This window comes from Sapajus apella, unplaced genomic scaffold (genome assembly GCF_009761245.1).
Source record: "Sapajus apella isolate SASKATOON/1434 unplaced genomic scaffold, GSC_monkey_1.0 scaffold34, whole genome shotgun sequence".
Taxonomy (NCBI): Eukaryota; Metazoa; Chordata; class Mammalia; order Primates; family Cebidae; genus Sapajus; species Sapajus apella.
The window spans coordinates 19,977,718-20,001,868 of NW_022436974.1; the positions used below are offsets into that span (position 1 = coordinate 19,977,718).

General features: G+C 34.1%; 1 protein-coding gene across 1 annotated transcript in view; it reads left to right on the plus strand.

Moving 5' to 3' along the window:
• Positions 1-24,151, plus strand: part of TENM4 (teneurin transmembrane protein 4) — a 3,057,282-nt gene that overhangs the window by 396,312 nt on the left and 2,636,819 nt on the right. The window contains exon 2 of the mRNA XM_032296006.1: positions 1,958-2,001. The gene's annotated coding sequence lies outside the window, so the exon portion shown is untranslated. The remainder of the gene's footprint in view (positions 1-1,957; positions 2,002-24,151) is intronic.

Sequence of the window (24,151 nt, forward strand, 5' to 3'; positions counted from 1 at the left end):
TAAAGAGACATTTTGCCGATTTACAAGTGTTCTTTATAAAAGATAGCTTTGTAAATAAGTTTGGAATAAATAAATAACTATTAATAAGTTATTAATTCAGTTTTTTTCACCCACTGAATTTCATGGTCCCAATCCAATTCATTTAAATATTACAATAGAAAAAGTATCTTTTAAAAATACCCGAAATACCCAGCAATGTCTAGTGATTGAGAATGACTAATACAGTTAAGAACATTGTCCATCATCATCTTATAGAAAATCTATCATCTATAGAAGGCTTGCTTTAGAAAAAGCAGTGGCTTATTCAAATAATTTATTGGTGATGGGGACTATTAGGGAATATAGTTAATATATTATTCTAAGAGAGATATATGATAAATATACGTATATATATACACACATACACATCCACAGTCCAGTGTTTTCTGTAGTTAGGTTTTATGAAGTCACCATGAATTAGCACATACTGGACCATTGCTCCTAGGGGAAATACAGGACTAGATTCCTGCCAGCCTCGGAGCACAGCATTGTTGTAAACTGATCAGTACATAATTTTGTTTTATGTATAGGGATACCTTATTTAATATATACTGTTGACTCATGGACATTGAACTCACAGTAACCAGCACTATACCTGCTGCCTGAACAAAGCTTACCTACCACATGCATTTTCTCCACAAGGCACATCACAGGCTCCTTGTGCTCAGAGTGTAATAAAGCACTTCAGCACTACACTTGGGAGCCGCTTTAAACAGGGAAATCTTCAACAAAAACACAAAAATGAGAAAAGTGTGACACTAAATCGAGCATGAAAAGGACACTTGTGTCCAGTATGAGAGCTGAAACAAGAAGGCAGAGTATTGCCCTATTGAACATCAGGAATGATCCATTGTTAGGTAATTCAGAATTTTTGCCATTCTGCACTTAACCACCAATGACCTCAAAAGTGCCACAAATAGTGATTTTTGGGGTTACAAATAAATTTTAGCCAATATGAAGTTTACAAACACCAAATCTATAAATAATAAGAATAGAATATACACAAACATATGTCACTTTAAGTTGTTGTAAATAGAGTAATAGCCTCCATAAACACAGTGTAATTCTAACGGTAGGATGTCTGATCTTTTCCTTTAGGTATATAGCTCATATAGATTTTGAACACAGTGTAATTCTAACGGTTGGATGTCTAATCTTTTCCTTTAGGTATATAGCTCATATAGATTTTGTTTTTAATGTTTATAAATAATTACTCTCAGTTTTGTATGTCACCATTCTGGGCTGAGAGCTCTACAGGTTTTTATAGGTTATTTTAAATCATATAGATGATTCTGAAGCTCTAATAATTCAGTTCCTGTGGTTCTTTATGCTTTATAGTCCAAGACTGATATTTTGGAGTTGGAACTTTGAATGTGTTTTGCTGGGAGTCAGCAAACTGGCCTGAAGCCAAATCCTAGTGAGTTTTCTATTTTTGTCAGGAATGTTTAATTGGAACATGGACATACCCATTTATTTACATACAGAGTTGACTGCTTGGGAAAGAGACTATATGCCTGTAATGTCTAATATATTCTAATATATTGGCTCTCTGCACCTTTAGAGAAATGTGCCAATCTCCCTGTCATGACATACAGCTACAGTAGATTTTTATCACATCTGATTAGACACTTAAGTAGACAAAGGCTCTAATTGGAAGTATTTTTATCTTTAATGCATGTTAACTCTAGTTGATGCCTTCAAACAGTTTACTCCTTTGTCATATTTTTAAGATGTGTTTGTACAGATTTGCATATCTATGGAGAATCTTGGTCATTCCAGATAATCAAATTGTTTAATATGATTGGAATGCATTTTGTCTGAATACCATATATTTAAATCAGAGCTTAGTTAATGTAGCTAGAATAAGATTTCTAAGTTTACTATGAAATACTCAGTTTTTACATTTTTATTTTTGCAGTGTCCGTTTTAACTGGAGATGGATGTCAAGATGTAAAATGACTGGTAAGTGACGCTGCATTTCTTAATAATTATGTACTTTTTAAAAGTAGAGATTCTGTGTTTATTCTGACACCCTGGTTCTTAAAGCTAGAAACCAAGAACTGTGACTTATGGGAATTGGAATATTCTATTGTTTTTCTACAAACAAAGCACTGAGATAAAATATTTATTTGTTTACGCTCACTGAAGAATAAGCATAAACAGTTCAATTTGCAAAGTGGCAAAAATAAATTATTTGAATAATAATAAATGTTTGTGGCGGCGATAAATTAAATCTGAAAGGCAAGAAAAGGTTTATATGAGTAAAAGAAAAAAGGAAAGATAGGAAAACCAACGTAAAAGGAACTGCCAATCAGTAAGTTCTATCATCAGTGTAATTTGCTTATTGTTTATGTTCTTTAAACTTCTTATTACTTCATGAAAAAAATGGAACATACCCCTGAAATTTATTCTTGTATGTGGTTTCTACCTTATTCCATAGACATATGGAAATAAATGATTTATTTTTGTTCTAGAATTTGAATGGATGACATTTTTTAGTTTCCTACATACACCAAAGTGTTAGGTTTGCCACGTTTGCAGCATGCACATTTAAAAATTACTCATATCAATTATGATTTTTTGTTACATTTTAAATTCAGTTATTAATAATGGTCAAGGTTACTGAACCTGTTTTATCTGAGAGTTAATTTTTAAATATGTTTTTGAGAGTTAATAATTTTAATGGCAGATGGTATTTTCTTTTGTTATTCATGTATCATTCAAGTTGCAATAACTGTAATTGCAAAGTTATGGGTTTTAACGTAAACCTAGAGAATCTAGATTATTTCCTGATTTAATAATTTATATATTCTCTGGAAGCTCCTATGGCACTGTATAACTTAGCTAAGTGCCAATACAACAGAAAGGATTGTATTCTTTACTTAATGAATGACATCTGGTAGGTTTTTCAAGAGATGTTGTTGAAGTTTGCACCTCCTCATTAAATAGTAAAATACTTAACTGAATATCATATAATATCTTGGAAATGTCATTGAAAATAAAATTATGCAATATTTTAAAAATTATGATTCAGAAAATGTAATATACGTGTGTGTATATATATGTGTGTGTTTGTGTGTGTATATATATATATTATTGCACTTTAGGTGCTGGGGGTACATGTGCACATGTGGGACTGTTGCATAGGTACATACATGGCATTATGATTTGCTGTCTTCATCCCCCGTCACCTATATCTGGCATTTCTCCCCATGTTATCCCTCCCCAACCTCCCCACCCTCGCTGTCCCACCCCTAGCACCCCCAACAGACCCCAGTGTGATGCTCCCCTCCCTGAGTCCATGTGTTCTCATTGCTGAACACCTGCCTATGACTGAGAACATGTGGTATTTGGTTTTCTATTCTTGTGTCAGTTTGCTGATAATGATGGTTTCCAGATTCATCCATGTCCCAGCAAAGGACATGAACTCATCAGTTTTTATGGATGCATAGTATTTCATGGCGTGTATGTGCCACATTTTCCTTGTCTAGTCTATCATTAATGGGCATTTGGGTTGGTTCCAGGTCTTTGCTATTGTAAACAGTGCTGCAGTGAACATATGTGTATATGTGTCTTTATAACAGAATGATTTATAATCCTTTGGGTATATACCCAGTAACAAGATTGCTGGGTCAAATGGAATTTCTATTTCTAGATTCTTGAATATATATACATATGTATATATATTTGTGTATATATATGCGTATATATATATACACACACATGAACACACACACACATATATATATACATGTATATATATATATATATATATGTATGTGTGTGTTCATGAATATATTTTTAATTTAGGCAGATATTTTAGCTATATATATTCTATTATCTCCTTTGAAAATAGCAGAGACAATATCACCTGATGATTTGAAATAAAATATGTAATACTTATTATGTATTACCTTATCTGCTTGTTGTCATTTTATAGCAAAGTACATTTGTTCTCCCATAGCATCTCCTTTAAGCATTCGGTTTGTTAGTGAGGCAATGCTACCTGATATCACCACTGGCAAATATGACAGTGTCAAGCAGCTTTAATCTATATTCTAAGTATCAGTTGAGAACAGGCTGAAGTAAAAGCGTTGGAAACTTTAAAACTGCCCCAGGCAAACCAAGAAACATTAGGATAAATAAAAGGGAAAAAGAAAGAAACGAAAGCAATTATTAGAAAGTGAGAGACCTACTCACTGTGCAAACAAGTGCCTTTATGTGAATATGAGTTCTAAAAAAATGGAAAGTTAGGGCATGTGATTATACATTTATTTAGTATATTTTAATATTAATGTTATTTTTTAAATGTGTAAAATATGTTAGCACTTTTAAAAAAATATTTAATATATCTGTTTGTTGCCTTAACTGGACACTAGTCAATTGGCTGTCATGTTAGAGAGAACCATAGTACAGAAGACCACAGAAAAATGTTAAAATGGACATTTTGAAAGCTATTCTAGGAAGAACTGGTCATTAACTAGCTGGTGAGATTAAACAGCTGCTGAATGTTGAACATTTCGTGGGTGCAAAGTAGCATCCTCATGGTTTGAATCCTTCACCTCCTGTATCTCAGAAGGACAACTGTTTTTAGTTACCAGTATTTCTGCATTTCATTTAATGCCATTTTAAGAAATGCATATAAAACATTCAAATATAAATGTTAAATGAGGAGAAAAAAATAATAGCTTATTTGAAGTACTGCACTGGAAATATGATAAACAGATTGACATGACTCAAGTAATTCATGTGAATGGATAAAAGTATAAATTGAACTTTTATAGGTAAGCAGCTATTTTCCAAACTGTTATAACATGATGAACTCAAATGTCAAGAGTTGTTGCATCAAAGCCTTGCTTCTGGGCCTAAAAGTATTCCCTCTTGTAAAGTAATAATTTCTAACTCATTTGGATTGTAGTATATATACCCTGATAAACAAAGAAATCATTTGTCTACAGTCATTTGTTAAAATTTTCCAACCACTCAACTCTTACTGAAATTCATTTTCCTCATAATGCTGCTTGTCAGTAACAAGTCCAAAAGGATGAATCAATGCACTAAAATAATCAACACTGCTACACGTTTACATTAGTCATTAAAAATTGTGACTTAAGATGTAATTTGGAGATTGATGCCTGCTGTAGATGAGTAAACTGTACTTGTAAGTGACATTTCATAGCAATATGATCTTTCATGACTATAAGAGCTATGATGGCTGAGACCCTGGTTTAGTGCAGAAACTTAAGCAAAAAGAAAGTACTCAGAATACAAAATGCCTTCATAAATATGTGTTGATTTAATAAATTAATGGATGATATTTTTGAAATAAGACTGGATAAAGATAGAATAGTAGTAGTAGTAGTAGTATTAAATATATACAAAGTACCATATTTAGTTTTGGTAAAGAAGTAGTAGTGTACGTGTTCAAGAGCAGAGACACCAGATCCAGAATTTCCAATTGAAAATTATGTTACATACAAGGTATACAAACTTGTGTCTCTCTATGAGACACAAGTTTTCATCATCTAAAGTATGGAAAGACTGAATCCTTGTAATTTGCTTGGAGAAGTTCCTGTCACACAGTAAACATGCTATATTTATTGGTAACAGTTATTATCATTGTTGTGGGAGCTGTGCGGAAATCAGGCACGTTGTTCATGATCAAGGAGTTTTTATTCTAGTAGGAAAGATAGTTATAAGCAAGATTAACTCTACTATACATTATGATGTTTCAGCAATTTAAAATAGACTACTAGTGAAGATTTAATGAGTGAGAATGAGGACTCCTCTCATGAATGATGTAGCTCTTTAAGTGACTCCTGAATAATTCTCCATGATTGTGAAGATTTTCATGAATGTTTTGGCATAGAAAATTGCAATAAGTGTATTCTGGCAAAGATAAAAAAGCTAGACCTAAAGAGGCATGAAAAATCCACAAAACAACATTCACCCCTAAATGCTTTTACTGATTAATTTATTAGATGATTACTCCATTAAAACTTATTTTATGCCATTTCCTGTTAATATTTACGTTTTAAATTGGCATTCCAAGCCATTCAACTTCAAGAGGCCATATACCTCTCCAAATTTATCCTCCAATATTCTCCACCTACCAGTTCCAATTTCATTTTATGCTCCATTTTTTGTCTGCTTTTTCCCAAACTCACTTGTTTTATACATTTTCCTTTCACCTCAAAGGCTCTTATACCTAGTCTACACTGGGCAAAATTCTAGCCTTTTATAAAATTTCCTGTTCAAATGTTATTTCTTTTGTAAAACTTGAGGGGTATGTTTTCTGCATTATTTCACATTTGGCAGATAGAGACCAAACAGTGTGTCCTCCCCCCAACTCCACCACATGTGCACAGGTGTACACACATACTCACTCTCTCTCTCTCTCTCACTCTCTCTCTCTCTCTCTTTCTCTCTCTCTCTCTCTCTCTCTATATATATATATATATATATATATATATATACACACATATATATATATATATATATACACATATATATATATATATATATATATATATATATATATATATATGGTAGTTACAGTAAATTCTCAATTACTTTAATCGGGGATAGAGAATATCTTACTGGAAGTGCATTTGGACACCCAGAACTGGAACAGATGCAGCTTATCCATATGGATTCTCTTGGCTCTCCAAATCCCTAAGGAGTGAGGTCTGGCATGCAGCTGCCAGTGATATTTTCCACATGCAGTAGAATCTTGCTGATTTCAGAAACTTAACTTCTTCCTGGGCCATGATACTTAATGTTTTCACTACTGCCCCTGAGGAATTATATCTATAATCTATATGCTACCATTTAAGGAAAACATTGATTTCCTCATTCTAAACCAATCTCAGTAACAGAGAAGGATCTTTGACAATTAAGGGAAGCAGGAATATAGTTCTGAGTAGTACTTGCATTGAAAGTTTCATCACTGCAGAAAACTCATTATTCAAATGCCTGTGCTCAGTATTAGACCTTTCATCTTCTAGCTACCATATTGCTTTCTCTTTAATATAAGTTGACCTCCAGGTGGGGGACTGGGAAGTAGTAGGTAAGACATAGTCTTGACTTCATGGAGGTCCTGGTTGATTAGATAAGACAGAGCAATAGCAAGATTATTTGGTCATTTGTGTCTCTACAGAGGCAAATATTGAGTGCTTTGGAATCATGTAAATAGGATGTCTACATTGTATTAAAATTGGAGTGCTTCAGAGAAGGTTACACCTGAACCATTGATACGAGTTTACCAAAAAAAAGAGGTTGGAGAGAACATTCTAGTGATTTTAGATACTGTGTAAAAGAGGCTTAACTTAGTGTAATACCTTCAATATTGTAATTCAGCGTTTTGATCTCTGTCCCAAGACTGTGAAATCTTTAGCACTGGAGAGCATTTTTGTACTTTGGAGTCCAAGTCATAATAGGTGATATTTTGGTAAGTGTTTTTTTTTTTTTTTTTAACTGTTTACTGACTGTGGTCATATCACTTTGCTGGGTGTTCTATATAAAACTAAAGTCCTGATTCACTGAAAATATTTTATACATACACAAGTGTGTGTACATGTATGTATTGGGATGGATGGATAGGTAGGTAGATAAGTAGATAGACGACTGGATGGATGTACATATAAACAGATAGATGGATAGATGGATGGGGTCATGGAAGGCTCTTTTAAGGCTGTACATCCTTAGGGATAATTTGGCCATGGAGTAACTCTGTTTTATGGACTTTCATGATCTGTACATTTCTGAAAATTTTCATCTGGGGAATGGCACTTTTATTGGTGATATTTGAGTGATTCTCTTACTGAATTATAACACATTGATTTATATGAAGCGCTTTTTTAGGCACTCGATAAATGCTTGTTGACTGAATGATTTTCACAAACATTTAAGATAAGAATGATGTATATAGCGAAGTTACTTTGCCAACAGGAAACTGACTGGATGCCAAGATTTGTATACAGTGTAAATCATAAGGACATGAATGTCTTGCAACTGCCTGGAGGAAGCACACAGATGCACTTTTCCACACAACAGATTCACCTTTCTGCAGCTTATGACTGAGAAAAAGGCTTTAGGCAGGACCAAACAAACCATTCTTTAGCCTGACAATAGAGTAAATCCACATTAAGTTCTCCATATTTTTATAGGATCATGGAGTATGCCATAAAGCAGCATCTACATATCACAGAGATGGTAGATAAGAATGTGCACTTTGGAATCAAACAATCCTCAATGAAATTAAAACCCAGCCTTCATAGTAACCATCTGTATAGGTTTGAACATGTCCCTTAATTTCTGTAAGAATTGACTTATATAGTATCTTATGCTTCCTATCTAAGATGTCCACATCCTAATCCCTGGAACCTGTGAATATGTTGCCTTACATACCAAAAGGGACATTGTAGATGTGATTGAATTAAGGGTCTTGAGACGGGATGATCATCCTAGATTATCTGAGTGGTCCCAATGTAATCACAACAGTTCTTATAAGTGATAGGCAAGAGGCTCAGAGTCAGAAATGACAGAAGCAGAGGTCAGGTTGATGTAGAACCATGAGGCCAAAGAATGTCAGCAGGATCTAAACGCTGGAAAAGGTAAGAAAATTAATAGTTTTATCATGTATAGACAGTCATAACAAGACCTCCATAGGATTATTGTGAAGATTAAATATGATAGTAAATATAAAGAACATTTAGCAGCAGACTGTCAGGATTAGCATACTGTAGAACCCAAGCACATTTCCAGTTTGTGAAACCTTGCTTTATTCACATAAACATTTTACCCTACACTTAAACCATGTATTTTGTCCTGGAAATTTACTTATTTGATAATGTAGACAGTAATTTGACTTGCCATGGGAGGGATAATAGAACCAGTAGCATAATATATACTGAGACAAGAAAGAAAAGAAGGTAGCATTTTAGCAAGCCTAGTGCACATCAACATATCATGCTATTGAATTCCTCACATTATTTTAACAACCTTTCTGCATTGTTACATGGTAGCCTCACACACATGTTAAGAGATTCACCTAAAAACCTGCATTTAATATAATAGAGCATTAAGATGAAAGTAATAACTGAAAACTGCAAAACCACAAGACAGCACCAGCACTTGACTAAACCCGGGGACTCAAGCAGTAGTACCAGGAGTAAGCCTGTTCTCTTCCTTTCTCCTTGCCCTGCTCTACTTTGTATCCTCTTTCTTTACGGATTGGCTCTTGCCATTTGCACAAACCTACCCTTTCAAGTTGATATTCTACCAGCCTGGCATCACTGGTGGGAAGAAAACATCTATTTTCTAGTCAACCTGGCCAAAGTCCTCGTAAGCTGATGCTCATTGGCCTGGCGTGGACTGAGTCATGGGAGAATCTGATGGGGAGAAGAAAAATTACCTGATTGATTAGTTGTAGGTCCATGCCTAAGCTGGAGCATCCAAGAGATGTAGGTGTGTTAGAATTTATAAATAATCAGTGGCATGATTACTTTTTTCATTTTATAAACCAAAATTTTTGCAGAGAATGCCTCAGAAGGGGAAATGACAAACCTTGAAGGGGATTTTGCATAGTAGGTAATAGCAGGTGAGGACTGTTTTCTTACTCATCAAACAAATATCAGTCATCAGGAACCCTGGAGAAAAATTCAACTTTCTCCCTTATTTTGTGGCTGAAACAGGACAAAAGAGGGGAAATGACTTGTTCAAGTTCATATGCTCAATTCAGTTTACATGTAATCTTTGTTTCCTCTTTGCAAATCTGTTTTCTTTCCTTTGTTACAAAGAAAGCCAACACATACTTAGTTGGCTTGTCTGGGGAGTATAACGTTTTCAGTCTAAAACGATTAGGACTTATTAAACCAGATTTGGTTTCCTAAGGTCTGATTCACCATGAATACTCTGAGTAAAACCCCTTTCTCCCAGCTAAATCCTCAGAATCATCTTTGACTTAAGAGTCTTTCTCACTTAGAATATATGGAACCAGCTTGAGATTTATATTTTCTAAGATTTCTCCTTGATCTTAATATTCTGGGTGAATCTACAGTCTGAACAATAATTTACATTCATTCACTCAACAGCTATTTACTTAATACCTGCTATGCCAGGTTCTGGAGGCACTGTGTTACATTGGATTATTTAAGAATTTAAAGATTCTGAAGTTTGGTAAAATATGCACACAGGTAAATAGGAAATAAAAATAAACTCGGAGAGTACTGCGTTAGGGGCAAAACCAGTGATGGCAGCCAGAGGAAAGACAGCCACTTTGTGTTGCAGGAGGAGAGTGTAGAGTTGGTCAGGAAAGGCATATTGGGATAGTTGACATTTAAGCCAGTCTCTAACCTGAACAGACACCAAATAACTGAAAGGAGATGATACAGGATATTTACAAAAGAGATAGAGAATAAGCAACATTCAAAAAGGGTTGTGCTAAAAAGAAAACTAAAACAAGTGGTGATAGTCTTAGAGTGCTGAATGACATTTTAGAGGGGTTTTAGTTAAAGTTGAAAATGCAGACAGATAGGACTGAAGAGATTTGTAGGGGCTAGAATGGAAAGATCTGGAAAGCCATGCAAAGAGTTTGAACTGTATCAGGAACATGCACAGTCATTACAGAGATTTAAGCAAGTCAAATAATTAGACTTTTGATTTTGGACTAGCTCTTGGCTATAGAGACTGAAAAGGGGAAGGATAAGCCTAAGGCAAGATGAACAAATAGGAGGCTGTTTACCCTAATTAAGAATGAATATGAATCAAGAGTTGTTAATGCATTAATATTAACATATTTGCTTTCAAAATTTGTAAGCAAGAAATGAAAAGAGGATGATATTTGAAAGTGCGCAGTTTACATACTTTATCATTCTGAATATGAATAACATGAATATAGGTATTATTTTTATACCAAATATTTACATTCCAATTAAGCACCAGAATATATGCTAGAGTCCAGTGATACTTTCAAAGTTCCTTCTCTTAGCTATCAGGAGGAAATAATTATGTATCTAACTTTGTTAGCCCTTAGTACTGTAGAAGCATATCTGAATAATTAATTTATTTTGTGTAGAAGGCATGAGGAAGTCTTAATATAAGTATTATAGTAATTGAGCTGGGTCTTAAAGTATTTTTTCAATAAGATTTCAAAAATTAGAAAAATATTAGAGCCGAATTATTAACTAAAATGTTTTGAATAGTTTTAAATTTAATGAGCAGCAAATTTACAGGTACAGTAATGAACTTGGGAAAGATGCAAGAATGAGAGCCTGGTGTAAAAAAAGAGACTCCAAAGGACTTACTGCAGTGAGCTAAGGATCATGATGTTTTACCTTAAAAAATAGGAAGACGTCAATGTTTTAGCAGAGTCTTGACTTTATCAGCTCTATATACTTGAAAGAGAACAGTGCTGTGAGTGAAGAAGGCAGAGGTTGCAGCCCTGGTGACAGTGCGAAACCAAACTCAGAAAACAAAAAAAAGGAAAACAGATAATATACAATGGATGTAAAAAGGGTTAAACAAGAACTGAGAGTCATTAGTCAAGACGTTTAAGTCAGTGCTTCCTAACTTCAGGTTAGAAGACCATTTTAAATACATCTTTTTTTCCTTATTCCCACTTGGTGGTAGTTGTATGTATGGAAACCACAGACAGATTTACCTGCACATATGTTTCCGGGAAACTTATATTAAGTTGGTGTAAAAGCAACTGCAGTTTTGCTGCTTGCCTAATGGCAAAAAACACAATTACTTTCTTACCAATCTAATACAATAAGACTTGCTTCTCAGTGATCCACAGCCCTTGACTTAGCTCTGAGAGGGTTGAAAATGTGGACCTGAATTAGGTCAAAAACAAGAAAAATCCAGATTGACTGTGATTCGGAAGATAGAATGAGCAGAACTTGGTGTCCCATTAATGCAGAAATAAATGTTAGAAGAGGGAAAGGGGGAAGGCAGAAAGGGCAGTGGGAGACTAGAGAATGATCCAGGTGAGAGTTGGCTGTGGCCTGGTTTCGGACTGTGTTAGAGAGGCACTGAGAAGGCATCAGATTGGCAATGCATTTTCAAGGTAGAGCTGACAATTTTTTTTATTGGATGTGAGTTATAAATGATTCTAATATTTGGGGACTGAACTTGGTGAATGATAGAACTATATGTATGTTGTATTGGGAATCACTGGGGGCTAAGAAAAAAACATGTCTGAAATAAAAATTGAGTTGATTATCACAATTACTATGTATTTGTCTTTGACTATTTCTTGCTAGTTTCATTGCCTGGTTCTTTACTGTAATGCAAGCCTCATAAGAACAGGGTTGTACGCATTGCTCTACTTCTAATAGTTAGCACCAGCATAACTCATAGTAGGTACTAAGTATTTGTTGAATAAATAAATTGATCAGAGCCTCTCTGCTTTTACCTTTCATAGGTCAGGTAGTTCTAGAAGTGAAGTTTTTAGAAATAGATTGTTTGGGGTCTGGGTTCAAGTCTTAGCTTCCATATTTACTAGCTATTTAACCCTAGGATATTTCATCTCTCACAGCCTCAGTTTCTTCATCTACAGTTTTTTTAAAGGCAGCTAATAGTCTAATCTCATAAAAAATCTGATGGTGAAGGAAATTAGTTTCTGGAAAGCAATTAGAATAACATTTAGTTAATAGGTAAGTATACAGAAAATATTACCTATTAAATTTATTATTTGAAGGAAATTTACAGATAAAATACATCGGAAAACCATTGCTCTACCTATATGAAAGGATGCTTTATTTGTTACAAAATAAATTAAAACACTTTGTACTAGAGGCATTTTATAAACATTAATTCTTTTTATATATATGGGTATTGAGCATATTTAATAGCAAAAATAAATTTTTAATGATAGTCACAACGGCAGCAGTGTGCTTAAGTGTTTTCCATTTTTATGAATGTATGGATGTGCACGGATCAGTGGTAGGGAGGAGGCATCCAGGAGAGAGAAGATACAACTCTCAGATGGAGGCAATTGTTGGTTGATTTTCAAAAGCATGATTTATAGATACTGTAGCTTGAGTTTATGTCAATTTTAATACTATCCGCTACAGGATTTTTCTCTTCTGTTTTGTTCACAATAATTTAACTGTTTCTGAGACTTTTAGTCAGTGAGAAATGTACTACCTGGCCCCAGTTTCTTTAAATAGAATATTTATCTTCAGCTCTTCATCCCACGCTACTTACTCCATACCATCTGTCTCCATGAGTACCAGGAGAGGCTTTAGAGAAGTGTTTGCTCCTCTGAGAAATCGTGTGACATACCTGCTATTCCTTAGAAAATGAAACTCTTGAGATAAATGTTTGATGTGCTTTCATCTTCTTTACAGTTCTCACTCCTCTAAATATGCATTGGCAAAGAAATCTCTCAAGCAGAAAGGTGAGGAACCTTACAAAGCCAGTGACTGCAAGGATGATTATTCTTCTTTGCCCTGCAGGTTATTTATTATGGATGGGAGATACATCAGCCTCACCCCATAACCAGACTCTATGCTATTAATGCAAAGGGCTTTGAAGTTGGTTTTTGTGTAGCTGCCAACCATTTCTATGACCAATATGAGATTTTGTGGTTCTGAGCAACTTTAATTCCCCATGCAAATATTAAATTAAGTCTGGTAACCTAAGATGTGTTTCCAGAACAGTGGAATTATCAACATATTTCAAAATCATATTAATCGACTGAGAAAATAATAACAATGGCTTTTACTATCCACTCTGTGCTATCCGTGCCATGTGAATATTATAACCTCATTTTTAAAGGTGAAATAACTAGAGTTTCAGGGTGGTTAAATAACTTGCTCAAAGTCCTAAAGTCAACTTTAGATCTTGATCTCAAACTGGGGTACATTTTCATGCAATTTAGGCTTTCTCTACTGCATTTAGCCTCCTCTCAAATTACTTTAGATAGGACAGGTGAGAGATTGCTATTATTCACCGAAGCTGTGTGGTTTCAGAAAATCAGCCCTGGGCTGTCTGTTGAAATGCTCAATTAAAATGCCATTGCAGCTGCAGGAAAATACTAGGTGAGTTTCTTCCAAATTCATGCTTTCTCCATGTCTTTTGTATGCTGTATATTCCACATTAGGTGTTTAATAAATATTAAGTAGGATAATGCTTAAGAATTTCTTAAGGTTAATGTATCTCTGGCGAGTACTTACATTCCTTAAGAAATCATATCAATTTGAGATTTTACTTTACTACAATGAAATATAAACTGAGAAAAAGAAGAGACACTGTAAGTATTCTCCAATTGTTTTGATCGTGACAGAGAGCAGAGCAATGTCTCTGCAGATTGGTGGTCCAATCAACATAGCCAACATCGACGGAATGCTTTCTACATGTCAGGTGCCCATCTAAGCATCTTACACATGTTCACATTTAGTATTTCCAGCAGCCCTTTGAGTTAGAGATATTATAATCTTGATTTTCCACATAAGAAAACTGAGGTACCGAGGTGATTAATAAATGGCCAAACTGGTGTAAGACTCCAGTCATTCTAAATCCAGAGTTGAACATCTAGACAGTATGTTGTATATAAGTTATGCTATATGTTCCATGCTATACTTCCTTAAATAAAAATTTGAAAATGAGAAATTATTCTTTTTTAAAAAATTAATTGAGCACTTTGTGTGCTCAAAGCCCTGTGCCAGAGACATGGTGTGATACAGACCTCTCTTTACCTGACACAAGCATACAATCAAATGATAAACCTATAAGAATTGTGAGGCAGAGTAGAATGATTGCTGTAATGATATCAAAAAACAAGAGCCATGAAGGAAGGTGGGGATTGATTCTGATTAAAGAATATAGGAAATCTGTACAGAGAAGAATGTTTTAAAGCCTTATGAGAGGAAAATAGAATGGGTACTGAAACTCAGGAAACATCAAGGATAAAATATGTAGAAATAAAAATCTATAATGTATTTAAAAACTGCTGAATAAACTTATAGGAAAACAATTCCCCCTAGACTCAAATCTGCTGGCCTTTACTTCTACGTTGTCAAACAAAGATGATCATTAAAATCACTGAGGAACTTATTCAAAGTAGATTCACCTAGCTTTACACCCTAAAGACTGTTTTCATTGGTAAAAGTTGGGGTTTAGACATGTGTTTTCGTTGTGCCCTCTCAACTAAAAAACACAGCAATTTGTTGATTTTCTAAATTAGTATATTATGTTTTCTCTCTCCCCTGGCTTATCTTTGGGGGTTGCCAGGCATTTTTTCATTTTTGCTTTTATAATATACCTTTGAACACACCAGGAAAAATCCCAAAATGAAGGGTGGAAAGAAGAATGTAGAGTCAAGCATAAATATATTTATCACAATTTTGTGGTTCTTATATTCTTATACCTTTAAAAGATGTACAGTAGGTCTAACTCTTTCATATTGTTACTATGTTTTTCTAAATAGTCCAATTAGATATATTTTTAAACCATGTCCTTTATCACAATACAAAAAAAAGAAAAATAGGCAATCTCAAAGGAAACATCTAAATCTAAATAACTTATAATGTAATTTTGCATGTAAATGTAAAATGATCATTAAAACAGATGCATTTCCATATATACATAGGTGCACATCCACGTGCACATGCACAGATACACACACACACACACACACACACAGAAGCAGGTAGAGATTCCCAGGCCCAAGTTCCCAGACTGATGTTTGAAAACTAAACGTGTAGCTTGCGCTTTTATCACCTGACTCTATCTGGGGAGCCTCTTCCCTCTGAGATCTTCTTCCATAGTTTTCAGTAATCTGAAGCCTTCAGCCTTGCAAGGGCAGCATCCGTTCTTCTTTAACAAATCCTTTCCCTAGAGTTATGTCTCTTAAAGACTTCATGGCTAAGTAAAAATTTGTACATACACAAACATACATGTAGAATGATAATTCACCTGCTGCTTGCACCTCCCTGTGTTACTCTCTACTTCTCAGAATTTCTAGCCCCACCTTTCTTCCGCTTTTTTCCCTCTCCTAAGAAAAGACTGCTGTGTGGTGTAGAGTTTTTCAGGTAAACTCCTCTAAGGCCCTGCTTTCAAGCTCCTACAAAATCACAAAGGCAGTAGAGAGTGCACATACTCTTCTATAATTTGAGGCATTTTTTTTCTTTAGATATGCATCAATACTACAACTACTGCTATGACTACTACTAATACTAATTGCACACTTAACATGTAACTATCGTTCCCAAAGACTTTGTATTCACAAATCCATTATTTAATTTTATCCTCACTATAGCCCTTTTCGGTAAATAGTATTAAACCTAATTGCAGGTGAGGAGACAGAGGCTGAGAAGTAATGTCTCAAGTTTCATAGAGCTCAAAAAACAACAGTGCCAACATTTGAACCTAAGCATGTTCAACTCCAACATCCAGCCTGTTAGTTACGTACATGTATATGTATATCTCTATATTTCGTTATTTTAATCAATACATGAGCAGTGGGTATGCCAGTTTTTGGGTTTAGTGCTAAGAATACAATTATTAAAACAGATTTCTGTTTCCTATGAGGGTTACAGTCTAGGAGAGGAGGAAAATAGTAATCAATTTCTGAAAAACATGAGATTAAAACTTAGGTAAATAGAAAAATGGTGCATTCTGATACGTTTGAGGAATTTAAGTGCACATGGAGAGGTCAGTTTGGATATGGAGAGGTTTATATGAAGAAACTTTCAAACATACATATATAAAAATAAGATTTTTTTTTAGGTAAAAAGGAATTAAAAACTACTTCAAGAAGAAGAAACAACTTGTGCAAAGCTTATGGGGTTTGGAAAGTCATGATGTATTTAAAGAGTTAAAGAAGGTCCCTGTGTGAATTGAGGCTGAAGGTGTATGATTCAGTAAGACCATGCATCATCAGTCAAGAGTTTTATCTTAAGAGCAATGGGAAGACGGCAAAGGGCTTTAATTGGGATATTGACCTAAAATGGTTTTGTTTCGAAGATTACTCTAGCTGCAGTGTGGAGGAGTTTGGAGGAAGGATGAATATAAATGTGAGGAAATTAGCCCTGAAGGTAGTCCTGTTGAGAGATGATGGGAACTGACAATAGACTTATGATGAATGAAGATATTCGAGAGGTTTGAAATCTGTTTAGGAAGTTAAAGTAACAGAAACTATTAATGGATTGCGTTTGAGATTATGGGGAAAAGAATCAAAGATATGCCCCAGTTCTTGATTTAACTAGATGAAAAGTGTATCAATTTAGTGATAATGGGAATGGTAAAAAAATATATTGCCTGATTACTCTATTAACAATCAACTAATTTTTATAGGAAATACATAATACTGGCAGTAGTCGTTCAACTGGCAAATATATTTGAATAATTACCAAATACTCAAAAATAAATTTGATATATTAATGGCCACAAAAGATAAAAACATGCTTGGGACTGTTAAAATACTTACTGGCACACTAGGAAATCTATTGAAATCGCATAGTTTTATCTTCACTGATTAAAATAAAAATAGACAAATTTACTTATAGGTAGATTTTTTGATAATGTAGCTTAGATGTTCAAAATATTTGTTGAGTGAATTATAATTCAAAGAGGTGGTGTATTCAGAGTCCTTGATGATTAATAGGTATATAAAAATTTTACTGATTTAGTGCATTTAATCACTTAGTTCAATAAAATGTGTAAAACAAAATCACTTTGAAAATGGAAAAGAATCTTAAAGTTACTTTTAATACCAAAGTAAGGCATTATTATAGTCTTCATGTATTAGTTTTGCTATACCTTCATTCCCTCCCATGTCACGTGCACACAAAATTAGAATCCAAGAAAAAATTAATGCATCTTTAATGGTGACCAAATAAGAACATGTATTCACCAAGGAGTCTTTAAACACATGTATAATGAAGTGTTTATTCCAACTACTTGGGTAATTCAGGCCACCAGATGTCACTACAGATTAAGCAATGGTGAAAGGCTTTCCACAGTATAAACTCTAGAGGCTTCTGAGAAGTTAAACAAATACAAGTGTGTGTTAATTTTAAAATAATAATAATTGGACAGTTGTTTTAACTTTTTTCTTCACATTCTTCCAGGGCATCTGAAAGAATAAAAAATAAAGAATGCCTATATTGCTTGATTGTCTAATTTTGTATAACTTTTGCCTTCTCTCCTAAAAAGAAAAAGGATGTTACAGTTCAGCAGACCATGTTTTTTTGTTTCAGCAATTTGTTTGATTCTGAACAATATTTTTCAAGCCCCATTTTACTCTGACTTCATAAAAGAAGACTGCCCCGGCTCACTTATATTAATGAGGCTTTACACAACCACCTTGCTTGTAAGGGGTGTAGCACAGGCTGAATGTGTTTCCATTGTAATGGCCGTGAATAACGGGTAGTTAATCATGAAGAAAATTCATTAGCTGAATGTCACCAGAAACCTATGTCGTGTGGCAAATGAACAGGGGGCAACCAGTTTGAGTTTTAATTTCTGCAGTGAGCTCTTGTAAAACTCCTTTCCTCCAAATGAAATTGAGCAGAGAATTAACAGCATGACAAATGGCTGGTGGAACCTGGTGAGAAGCCTTGATTACAAGAGAGTTTGTTTCTTCTGTAGAAGTTCCCACAAGTTTGTCATTGGAAAGAGAGGTTATATTCTTTCATTCCCTGAATCTTACTGTGTAAGCCATAGATAAAGTGAGTCAGGTATGGTTTTTGAGCATACCTACCTACATCTTAGGTCTGTATCAATCAGAATCAGAATTCTTTTGGTGAAGTAATTTGAGCTCAGATTTGTTGATACAGAACCGAGTATCTCACATATTCATTCAACATTTATCAACAAATAGTTATTGAGACCCTACTGTACACAGATACTGTTCCTGGTGCTAAGGATGAAGCAGTGAACAAGCACTCTGCTCTCATGGAGCCTCTCTTCTATCTGAGAGGAGGGTAGGAAATTTGGAGATGTGAGAAAAAATAAACAGTTTAGCTATAGGTAATTTTTTTCATGTTCTATTAAAAAAATATACTAATAGGACAGAGAATAACTTGAAAATGATAGGATGGGGGACATCTTTAGATAAGCTACACAGGGAAGTCCTCTTTGAGGAAGCGGCATTTGACTTGAGACTGAAAGAAAAATAAAAAAGAAAAAGCCGAGTTTGTTAAGTTTCAAACATCTGGGAGACAAACATGAGTTTCAACTTTACAACCTTTACTTCCTTGCTTAAGAAAGAGATTGAGTCCCTATCTGATGATCAGTTTGAAAAATGCTCAGTGAGGAATATTAGCCCTGTTGCTTTACTTAGAGCAATCAACTCTGCCTGAGAAGACAGGATTCAAATAAGCAAATGACTTCCAATTAGAGCCACATAGTTGGAGTGAGGGTAGGAGCAGCCCCCATAGGAGAATGGGGGAAACAATAGGTGTCTACTTACTGCAAGATCTAATGGGAATTTACCAGATTTTTGTAAAATGGCAAACCAGGCATACATACACCTCACTGGTGACAGAACGAACCTGTGCAAATCTTTTTGAAAGCAATTTAGAAACTTACTTCAAAAGTTAAAAGAATGTCCACAGCTTCTTTGACTCATCAGTGCATCTTGATAATGAACGTTAATATTACTCATCTTATGAATAATATTTTTCAGAAAACCGTCTGCATGAAGATGCTCATTACAGTGTCATTTACTAATGAAAAATACGAAATAGGTTGAGCACTCAACAATATTTGAGAAGTTGTGAAAGTATGGCACATCAGCCTGATGAAATAATAAGCACTCATCACAGCAATAATTAAGAGGATTATCAAACAAAAAGGACAAGGAAATATGTTAAAATAAAAGCATGGTTTGAAATTACACCTTTTAAAAATTTTATGTTAAATATGTGAATTCATTTGGACAAAAAGCAGAAGAAAATGGGGAAAACGCTAGTTGATTTTATATAGTTAATAAAATATTAGCTTATTTGATATATTCAGTGGAAACACTGGAGACATACTGTATTTTGCCATATTTAGTGTAGGAAGATAAATAAATTCTCCTTATTAATAGTAAGCACCTCATTGGGTCTCCTATCAATTCAGAGAGTCAATATGTGTATACAGAAGAAGGAGGAGTTACTTGCTATTGTGGCAAGCTCATAGGTTGGGGGACGTGGGTGAAAGAAGAGAGCTGTTACTTCCTCAGTGTCTGTTGTGCATTAGTCTCTTTATGGAGAATTTTATCTGTATATTAAGACCACAAAAAATCCTCTAATTTACATTTCATCATGCTCTACTTTATTTGCAGGTAAACTGAAATTCTGAGTAGTTAAATAATTTGATTACATTCTCTCTTGCAATAAGTAGTAAATCCGTAATTTAAATATTTAGCTTTGGTTCCCAAACATGTACTCTACTTTCTCCTTGGAAATACAAATTTAAAGGGGGAAGAGGAAATTAGGGAAATGAGAATGTCCTCACAAAGCATGAACATGGCGTTTGCACTGGGTCTACGCTGCAATGTGAAAGCCTTGTGGGGACATCTTTGTAAGTGTTAGAAACTGAATATACAAAGAAAGGCACTGAGACCTGAGCTAGCACAATGTGTTCTGTGCATTGTGTATTTGGAGTAGCTATAGATGGGCCTCTATATGAGGAAAGGGCAGGATATGAGATGAAGAATTTTTATTTGAATAGTCTGTCTGTTATGATAAAAAGTGTGAACTTAACACTTAAATGGTGGAAAGCTAAAGAATCTTCAAATTTATCAAGGGACTTTTGTCTAGTTGTTCCTTGTCCAGTTGCAGAGGCCAGAGACAAACACCAAAATGAAAAACCATCCACTAACACCTCAAATGTAGTTCTGCCACACATTATCATAATTTATGCTGACAGAATCACAGAAATTTACATTAGAGCAATTTGAAATCAGTTCTTTGGTGGGTCTCTCGGTACAATCTTTGTCTCTGTTCAATCTTGCCTTTAGGTTAAATGAGATTTATTTATCCCTGTTGCTGATTCTTGTTATTGTCGTGATTTTCCTACCCTTCTCAGATCTCTACCATCAAGGGCTTTGCTGTGGAGATACAGGATCTTTGTTTAAAATTTCATTAGCTATCTTGAAAAACAAAATATTCACTTATTTCTAGTATTTTAAACTCAAGCCTGTGAGCATTTGAATTTTCAAAGGACTCTAATTTTTTATGAAAAATAATTTTTTCACTATTTCGGCCATGCTATGGCATTCAAACAAAAGATAGGTAGGTAGGTAGATAAATATGAATACATATGTGTTTACATGAATCTATGCATATGTGTATATACATATATACATAAATAATGCATACAAATAAGCATTAGATTTTATATATACATTATTAAAGTATACATATATACACACAAATAGACTATATATACACATATGGTAACATAGCAAAGAAAATATATAATTCTATGGCCATAAACAAGTATATTTTTAAAAGAAAAAGTAGACTATACTTAAAGATATATCTGGAATTCCAGATCCTTACAGAGCAAGGTCTAGAACACACAGCTTAATTCTAGATCCAATAATAATTAAAATTAAAGTGTGGCCCAAAATAGATTTATCAATATCTAGCTAATATTTCTACCTGTAGTTTTTTCTTATTTATTGAAATAATAATTTTGAATTTTATAGATATCCTTCTCCAGAAGTCAAAGAGTGATAAGCTGCATATTCAATATGACATGGGTAACATGTAAAGATCATTACTTGTAAAGAAAGAATCCAAAAGAAGCAAAACATTGCAACATGAACAGGTATTTGCTTTAAAGCAACATTTTTCTAGATTATCCATGAGCTATCACTTTTCCTGAAAGGCTTATCTTGAGATTTATCACAATAACAAATGGCAGCATTTCCGGCCTCACCACACCATCACAATTGCACACTGAAATAAAATAAAGGCTACTGTCTTAAAAAAAAAAAAACAACAAACCAAACCAAACCAAACCAAAACAAAACAAAAAAACTTTCAAGAGTGATAATAGCTGAATTATTTTGTTGAGAAATTTATAACAAAGTATGAACCATGATATATTAAAGCCTCCCTTCATTATTAAAAATAATCTTAAAACAGTAAATGTTTCAACAGATAGAAAATTGCTGAAAATACCAATTGTGGATAAATAAATATGTACAAGATATAACTCCATCATTTGTTTAAAATTTTCTATGCACGTAGACAAGGGAAAATTGAACTTGAGTAAAAGATTTTCATCATCCTATTACAGAATGCACATAGCTGCTTAAATAAGGCAAGAATGTAAATATATAGAATAAAGGAGTTTTGCCAAGATAATTTAGTACCAGTTTTTAAAGTCATATTCATTTTATTTCAGAAAAATGAAGTAGTTATAACTTGGTATTGTGTTCTTTTATATCCAGGGATTTCACATATGTCAACCTCTCAGCAGAGAGAATAAGCCAATTTTATAGTTAAAGGAGCTTGGGGTAAATAGGTGCTTAGTTGTGAATTTTTATAGAAAATATTTGATGTTTCTACTTTTAATTTTGTGTCTTTAGGAGGTAATTATATCCACTAGACTACAGTGCCTTGAAGCACTCTTTACAGTCAGACAGAACTGAATTCAAATGTAATATCTTCCATTTATCGGCCATGTCACCTTGAGCATGTTGTTTGACATCTCTCAACTCCAGCTACAAATATGAAAACTAGCAGCATTACTTACACTGAGTGGCTCATTGGATTTCTCTAACAACTTCAGTTTCTTTCTTAAAACTTCAAAGTTTAAATATTTTATGCTCTTAGAATCTTTATTAAATCTAGAATCTAACAGCTTGATTATTCTGACAATATCAGTCTCTTTGAGCTGTTAGTACCTAAGAAAATGTATCCTGTTCATTTTAGTTTCTCTAACCTGCACAAAATGCCAACATATAAATGATATTAACAAAGAGAAGATTAAACTCAGTTTTCTTAGTTTGTCCTTACTAGTCAGGATAGGATAGGCTCTGTTGCAGTGACAAACTCTTAAATCTCAATATCTAAGATGTAAAAAATTTATTTCTTGCTCTTGCAAAATTGGGTAGTTGTTGAGGCTCCCTTCAAGTTATTGAGTGTTTCTAGTTCCTTCAGTCCTGTGATACTGTTTGTGGGTGCCATAGAGGAAGTGGGATGTAGAAAGCCATGTGATATTTTTAAGAACCAGGCTAGAATGTGGATTATAATATTCTTCTCTATTGGCCAGATCTCAGTCATATATTTAGAAGATAGCTCTAAAATAGGCTGAGAAATGAAGCATTTCTGCTTGCCTTAAAAAAGAAATGATGTAGTACACACATACATAATCTCTGCTGAAGGGTACATAAAGTTGTAATATTTCCGGTATAGCTTTTCCATATCAGCTGATTGAACTTATCTTTTTATTTTCTCTCCGAAGTACAGCACAGTACTTTTTGGATAAAAGTAAACACTTGTATCGGTAATTTAGGTACATTTTTATAATTCTGTGATGACATTCATAGTACCAATCTCCAAAATAGTAAATATTTAATTAGTCTTTTCTTAATACATGTGAATTACACAAAAAAATTTATAGAAGATATGGCTTTAGATATTTGATAGACCATCAAATGCAGGAAATTTGTTATTCCTTGAGAAAGCAGATAGCTGAAGTATGGGCTGTGAGAAATTTTAGAAAGGCAGATTTCTCCTCAGTTTGCGAAAGGATATGCCAAGAACATAGGTTAAGTTGGTCACAGTGACTTCTCAGTCTCTTAGTACAATTTAGAATATATCAGAAAGAGATAGTCATTGGAATAGAGTCTTCTGGGATCAAATTCCAGTTCTATCAGCTAGCTAATGACACTGTAGCCTTGGCAAGTGAATTAAATTCACTGATCTTTAATTTTTATATATATTTAATGCAGATTTATCTGTCAGATTTCTTCATTGTAGGCAGTAGAAATGAATTCTGGTGGGTTCAAAAAGAAAATGAATTTATGGAGGATATTGCATAATTCACAGAATTTACAGTAACCTAAAAAATAATAAAAGACCAGATAAAAGCCAAGGTTGAACAAGCAATAGACCCATAGTCAAAATCATGCCACAGGAATCATCTGGTTCTGAGG